This window comes from Ranitomeya imitator, chromosome 5 (genome assembly GCF_032444005.1).
Source record: "Ranitomeya imitator isolate aRanImi1 chromosome 5, aRanImi1.pri, whole genome shotgun sequence".
Classification (NCBI taxonomy): Eukaryota; Metazoa; Chordata; class Amphibia; order Anura; family Dendrobatidae; genus Ranitomeya; species Ranitomeya imitator.
Genome location: NC_091286.1, coordinates 698,600,154 through 698,608,792, shown reverse-complemented (window position 1 = coordinate 698,608,792; position 8,639 = coordinate 698,600,154).

Genomic DNA, 8,639 nt, shown 5'->3' with positions numbered 1-8,639 from the left:
GGTCGCTGTGACCAGTGGGGTACCGCAGGGGTCAGTATTGGGACCTGTTCTCTTCAACATATTCATTAATGATCTGGTAAAAGGTTTACACAGTAAAATATCGATATTTGCAGATGATACAAAACTATGTAAAGCAGTTAATACAAGAGAAGATAGTATTCTGCTACAGATGGATCTGGATAAGTTGGAAACTTGGGCTGAAAGGTGGCAGATGAGGTTTAACAATGATAAATGAAAGGTTATACACATGGGAAGAAGGAATCAATATCACCATTACACACTGAATGGGAAACCACTGGGTAAATCTGACAGGGAGAAGGACTTGGGGATCCTAGTTAATGATAAACTTACCTGGAGCAGCCAGTGCCAGGCAGCAGCTGCCAAGGCAAACAGGATCATGGGGTGCATTAAAAGAGGTCTGGATACACATGATGAGAGCATTATACTGCCTCTGTACAAATCCCTAGTTAGACCGCACATGGAGTACTGTGTCCAGTTTTGGGCACCGGTGCTCAGGAAGGATATAATGGAACTAGAGAGAGTACAAAGGAGGGCAACAAAATTAATAAAGGGGATGGGAGAACTACAATACCCAGATAGATTAGCGAAATTAGGATTATTTAGTCTAGAAAAAAGACGACTGAGGGGCGATCTAATAACCATGTATAAGTATATAAGGGGACAATACAAATATCTCGCTGAGGATCTGTTTATACCAAGGAAGGTGACGGGCACAAGGGGGCATTCTTTGCGTCTGGAGGAGAAAAGGTTTTTCCACCAACATAGAAGAGGATTCTTTACTGTTAGGGCAGTGAGAATCTGGAATTGCTTGCCTGAGGAGGTGGTGATGGCGAACTCAGTCGAGGGGTTCAAGAGAGGCCTGGATATCTTCCTGGAGCAGAACAATATTGTATCATACAATTATTAGGTTCTGTAGAAGGACGTAGATCTGGGTATTTATTATGATGGAATATAGGCTGAACTGGATGGACAAATGTCTTTTTTCGGCCTTACTAACTATGTTACTATGTTACTATGTTACTATGCTTGCTCTTTTCTGTCCATAGATTGTGGACTTATCCGTTCTGTGCTTTCTATGTTTATCCAGCTTATCAGTATGAATTAATTCTGTCTTGCTGGAAGCTCTGGGAAGCAGATTTACCCTCCACACCTTTAGTCAGGTGTGGAGATTTTTTGTAAACTCTGCGTGGACTTTTTCTAGTGTTTTATACTGACCGCACAGTATTCCATCCTGTCCTATCTATCTAGCTAGACTGGCCTCCTGTGCTCATCCTAGTTTCATTCTGTGTATGTCTTTTCCCTCTCCACTCACAGTCATTATTTGTGGGGGGCTAATCTATCCTTTGGGGATTTTCTCTGAGGCAAGATAGCTTTCCTGCTTCTTTCTTTAGGGGTAGTTAGCTCTTAGGCTGTGACGAGGTGCATAGGGAGAGTTAGGAGCATTCCACGGCTACTTCTAGTGTTGTGTTGAGCTTAGGGACTGCGGTCAGTACAATTACCACTTCCTTCAGAGCTCGTTCCATGTTGCTCCTAGACCACCGTATCATAACAGCGGAAGCAGAGAAGACCACAGGATGCGGAACAGGAACTGAGCAGAACCGCAAGGTGCGGAGTAAGAGCAGAGCCGCAGGATGCGGGACAGGAGCAGAGCAGAACCGCAGTATGCAAAACGGGAGCTGAGCAGAACCGCAAGGAGCAGAGCTGCAAGGTGCGGAGCAAGAGCAGAGCCGCAGGATGCAGGACGGGAGCAGAGCAGAAACGCAGTATGCGAGACGGGAGCTGAGCAGAACCGCAAGGAGCAAGAGAAGAGCAGAGCCGCAGGATGCGGAGCGGAAGCAGAGAAGACCACAGGATGCCGAACAGGAACTGAGCAGAACTGCAAGGTGCAGAGCAGAGCCACAAGATGCGGGACAGGAGCAGAGCAGAACCGCAGTATGCGAAACGGGAGCTGAGCAGAACCGCAAGGAGCAGAGCAGAGTCGCAGGATGCGGAGCGGAAGCAGAGGAGAAGGAGTGGACACAAAGATACACACAGCTGAGCAGGGAAGGCAACAAGCAAGGATACAAACAGGTATAGGGTGAAGTTCAGACTAGGACAGACACGGGAACAAGTTCAGGACAAAGGATTCAGGCCCCCAGGAAGGTGGAAACGAGACACAAAGAATACAGATACGGGCCTGGGGATACGGCCCCCAGGGTGACACACACAGGACAGGACCTGGCAGATCAGTAGCAGAAAGCAGACAGGGAGTTTGTTGCTCAGGCATCTCCCTATGGGGGGAGATGCCTAAGTACCCAATACCTCTTGGAAATAGGCTGGGGATAAATTAGGAGTGTGCAGCCCGTCTCTATAAGGGTACGTGCAGACATTGCGGATTTGCCTGTGAAGTTTTCTGCTGCGTTTTTTTTTTTTTTTTTTGCATTTTTGATGCGTTTTTGTAAAGTGAAATAAAGATCTATTATTTAACCAAAAAAAAGAATCGTGATGTAATTTCTTGTCCAATCACTTAATTTACATACTCCACTGAAGAATAATGCTTACACACAGAAAGATAGATAGATCTGTAGATAGGTAGACAATACCAAGCCCGATGTTTAGTAATAAACATAATACAATGGTACATAAAGAATTAAATAAAGGCACACACAAAATCTGCGTTACGCCGGGGTCACACTTGTGAGAAACTCGCCCGAGTCTCGCACCTCAATACCGGGCACTGGGACCGGAGCATTCAGCTACATAGAAATACATGCAGCCGCACACTCCGCACCCGAGTGGCCCCTTTATTATAGGGATACATGGGGGTCTCAGTTAATAAACCTCCCCTGATCTCGTCTTCTCACTTGTCTCCACGTAGGATGATGGTCGGCAGGAAGGACGGGTCCCTGATGTCTGGTGGGGACCTGTGCACACAGTGTGGAGGCCGGCCAGCGTATAGTGGAGCCTGCGGTGGCGACATGAGCGGCTCTATAGTGCTGTGCTGGTATACGGGGCAGCCCTACAATGCTGCACCGCCAGCGATAGTGGCCGCCATTCAGTGAGGAGTCCAGAGTCTGTCAGGGGCACGTCCGCCTCCACGGCTCCGGTGCCGACTCTCCACCGCCGCTCCACGCAGGACTACAGCACACGTCACTGAGCCCAACCGATGTAGCCGCCAAGCTCAGTGACTGCCTGCAGTGATGACTCCATAACTACCGAGCACGTTACCACTGCAGCCAATCACTGAGCGCATCTGCCCTAGACTGCATGAGCCACAGAGGTTAGTGATTGGCTGCAGTGGTGATATCATTAGCTACGGAACCCATCACCACTGCAGCCAATTAATAAGCTCAGCTGACATAGATGTTACGAGCTGGCAAGCTCAGTGATTGGCTGCAGGGGTGACATTATAACTACTCTCCTCTGCAGTCCATCACTGAGCTTAGCTGAACTAGACAGTATGAGGTGTAGAGGTCATCGATTGGCTGCAGGGGTGACATCATTACCTGCAGTGCGTAGCAGCTCTGCAGCCAATCACTGAGCTCCGTGTCTGAGCTGATGTACTGCCGAGCTCAGTGATTGGACCTCAGCGATCACAACAGTCAGACACGGTCAGTACTGCCCACAGTAACCAATCAGAGTGGAGCTCTCGCTTTACCTCAGACTGCGGCTGTGGCCTCCTTCCTGTCTGAGCACAACATGGCGCTCGGCCGTGATTCCTCCTCGGCGGTTTCTTCGCGCACACACTCGTTGTCTTGAGGGGACAGGGGACAAATCAGACACATGTTTTAGATATTTAGAAAAGTCACAAATGAAGAATCTGCTGCAAACATCTGGAAACCAAAAAAAAAAGTGAAGACATAAAATAAACGTCACAAAACGGCGCAAATCACCAAAACGTTGATAATAAAGGAGCGCGAACACAATGTCTGCCCCCGTGTACGGAGCGCCCTCACGGTGCAAACATCGAAGCCCCAAGAAAAGCAGGAAGATGCCCCCCGGCTGCCGCAGGACAGCATGGCGACGTGCAGGGAGCTCACCTGAGGCCGCCCCGTGTCCGCACTGCGAGACCCCCACATCCTCCACACATTGTCCCGACCCCCACAGGCAGGACAGCGGCTCAGGCTACGTGAGGACGGGCCGTGTGCACAGCGTTACCTGTGTGGAGCTGCAGATGGAGACGCCGAGAAACCGGGCGGGAAGGTAAGAAACTCTCCACATAAATCACACTGCAGTTATGTCACATCACCACAGGAGGGCAGCAGAGCACCAGTCACCGAGGAAAACTGCTCCACAACCTGCAGAGTACAAAGATCAGATACAGCTCAGCAGTCAGTATCACACAGGAGAGGATTAGATACACAGCTCAGCAGTCAGTATCACACAGGAGAGGATTAGATACACGGCTCAGCAGACAGTATCACACAGGAGAGGATTAGATACACGGCTCAGCAGACAGTATCACACAGGAGAGGATTAGATACACGGCTCAGCAGTCAGTATCACACAGGAGAGGATTAGATACACGGCTCAGCAGACAGTATCACACAGGAGAGGATTAGATACACGGCTCAGCAGACAGTATCACACAGGAGAGGATTAGATACACGGCTCAGCAGACAGTATCACACAGGAGAGGATTAGATACACGGCTCAGTAGACAGTATCACACAGGAGAGGATTAGATACACGGCTCAGCAGTCAGTATCACACAGGATAGGATTAGATACACCACTCAGCAGTCAGTATCACACAGGAGAGGATTAGATACACGGCTCAGCAGTCAGTATCACACAGGATAGGATTAGATACACAGCTCAGCAGTCAGTATCACACAGGATAGGATTAGATATACGGCTCAGCAGTCAGTATCACACAGGAGAGGATTAGATACACCGCTCAGCAGACAGTATCACACAGGATAGGATTAGATATACGGCTCAGCAGTCAGTATCACACAGGATAGGATTAGATACATGGCTCAGCAGTCAGTATCACACAGGAGAGGATTAGATACACGGCTCAGCAGTCAGTATCACACAGGATAGGATTAGATACACGGCTCAGTAGACAGTATCACACAGGAGAGGATTAGATACACGGCTCAGCAGACAGTATCACACAGGATAGGATTAGACACACGGCTCAGCAGTCAGTATCACACAGGAGAGGATTAGATACACGGCTCAGCAGTCAGTATCACACAGGATAGGATTAGATACACGGCTCAGCAGTCAGTATCACACAGGATAGGATTAGATATACGGCTCAGCAGTCAGTATCACACAGGAGAGGATTAGATACACGGCTCAGCAGTCAGTATCACACAGGAGAGGATTAGATACACCGCTCAGCAGACAGTATCACACAGGATAGGATTAGATATACGGCTCAGCAGTCAGTATCACACAGGATAGGATTAGATACACAGCTCAGCAGACAGTATCACACAGGATAGGATTAGATACACGGCTCAGCAGTCAGTATCACACAGGAGAGGATTAGATACACGGCTCAGCAGTCAGTATCACACAGGATAGGATTAGATACATGGCTCAGCAGTCAGTATCACACAGGAGAGGATTAGATACACGGCTCAGCAGTCAGTATCACACAGGATAGGATTAGATACACCACTCAGCAGTCAGTATCACACAGGATGGGATTAGATACACGGCTCAGCAGACAGTATCACACAGGATAGGATTAGACACACGGCTCAGCAGTCAGTATCACACAGGAGAGGATTAGATACACGGCTCAGCAGTCAGTATCACACAGGATAGGATTAGATACACGGCTCAGCAGACAGTATCACAGAGCAGAGGATTAGATACACGGCTCAGCAGTCAGTATCACACAGGAGAGGATTAGATACACCGCTCAGCAGACAGTATCACACAGGATAGGATTAGATACACGGCTCAGCAGTCAGTATCACACAGGATAGGATTAGATATACGGCTCAGCAGTCAGTATCACACAGGAGAGGATTAGATACACCGCTCAGCAGACAGTATCACACAGGAGAGGATTAGATACACGGCTCAGCAGTCAGTATCACACAGGAGAGGATTAGATACACGGCTCAGCAGACAGTATCACACAGGAGAGGATTAGATACACGGCTCAGCAGACAGTATCACACAGGAGAGGATTAGATACACGGCTCAGTAGACAGTATCACACAGGAGAGGATTAGATACACGGCTCAGCAGTCAGTATCACACAGGATAGGATTAGATACACGGCTCAGCAGTCAGTATCACACAGGATAGGATTAGATATACGGCTCAGCAGTCAGTATCACACAGGAGAGGATTAGATACACCGCTCAGCAGACAGTATCACACAGGATAGGATTAGATATACGGCTCAGCAGTCAGTATCACACAGGATAGGATTAGATACATGGCTCAGCAGTCAGTATCACACAGGAGAGGATTAGATACACGGCTCAGCAGACAGTATCACACAGGATAGGATTAGACACACGGCTCAGCAGTCAGTATCACACAGGATGGGATTAGATACACGGCTCAGCAGACAGTATCACACAGGATAGGATTAGACACACGGCTCAGCAGTCAGTATCACACAGGAGAGGATTAGATACACGGCTCAGCAGTCAGTATCACACAGGATAGGATTAGATACACGGCTCAGCAGACAGTATCACAGAGCAGAGGATTAGATACACGGCTCAGCAGTCAGTATCACACAGGAGAGGATTAGATACACCGCTCAGCAGACAGTATCACACAGGATAGGATTAGATATACGGCTCAGCAGTCAGTATCACACAGGATAGGATTAGATACATGGCTCAGCAGTCAGTATCACACAGGAGAGGATTAGATACACGGCTCAGCAGTCAGTATCACACAGGATAGGATTAGATACACCACTCAGCAGTCAGTATCACACAGGATGGGATTAGATACACGGCTCAGCAGACAGTATCACACAGGAGAGGATTAGACACACGGCTCAGCAGTCAGTATCACACAGGATAGGATTAGATACACGGCTCAGCAGAGAGTATCACACAGGATAGGATTAGATACACGGCTCAGCAGACAGTATCACACAGGATAGAATTAGATACACGGCTCAGCAGTATCACACAGGAGAGGATTAGATACACGGCTCAGCAGATGGTATCACACAGGAGAGGATTAGATACACGGCTCAGCAGTCAGTATCACACAGGATAGGATTAGATACACGGCTCAGCAGTCAGAATCACACAGGAGAGGATTAGATACACGGCTCAGCAGACAGTATCACACAGGAGATTAGATACACGGCTCAGCAGTCAGGATCACACAGGAGATTAGATACACGGCTCAGCAGTCAGAATCACACAGGATAGGATTAGATACACGGCTCAGCAGACAGTATCACACAGGAGACGATTAGATACACGGCTCAGCAGTCAGAATCACACAGGATAGGATTAGATACACGGCTCAGCAGTCAGTATCACACAGGAGAGGATTAGATACACGACTCAGCAGACAGTATCACACAGGAGAGGATTAGATACACGGCTCAGCAGTCAGAATCAAACAGGATAGGATTAGATACATGGCTCAGCAGTCAGGATCACACAGGAGATTAGATACACGGCTCAGCAGTCAGAATCACACAGGATAGGATTAGATACACGGCTCAGCAGTCAGTATCACACAGGATAGGATTAGATACACGGCTCAGCAGTCAGTATCACACAGGAGAGGATTAGATACACAGCTCAGCAGTCAGTATCACACAGGAGAGGATTATACACACGGCTCAGCAGTCAGTATCACACAGGATAGGATTAGATACACGGCTCAGCAGTCAGTATCACACAGGATAGGATTAGATACACAGCTCAGCAGTCAGTATCACACAGGATAGGATTAGATACACAGCTCAGCAGTCAGTATCACACAGGAGAGGATTAGATACACAGCTCAGCATTCAGTATCACACAGGAGAGGATTAGATACACAGCTCAGCAGACAGTATCACACAGGATAGGATTAGATACATGGCTCAGAAGTCAGTATCACACAGGAGAGGATTAGATACACGGCTCAGCAGACAGTATCACACAGGATAGGATTAGATACATGGCTCAGCAGAGAGTATCACACAGGAGAGGATTAGATACACAGCTCAGCAGTCAGTATCACACAGGAGAGGATTAGATACACGGCTCAGCAGACAGTATCACACAGGAGAGGATTAGATACACGGCTCAGCAGAGAGTATCACACAGGATAGGATTAGATACACGGCTCAGCAGTCAGTATCACACAGGAGAGGGTTAGATACACGGCTCAGCAGTCAGTATCACACAGGAGAGGGTTAGATACACGGCTCAGCAGTCAGTATCACACAGGAGAGGATTAGATACATGGCTCAGCAGACAGTATCACACAGGAGAGGATTAGATACACGGCTCAGCAGTCAGTATCACACAGGATAGGATTAGATACATGGCTCAGCAGTCAGTATCACACAGGAGAGGATTAGATACACGGCTCAGCAGGCAGTATCACACAGGATAGGATTAGATACACGGCTCAGCAGTCAGTATCACACAGGAGAGGATTAGATACATGGCTCAGCAGACAGTATCACACAGG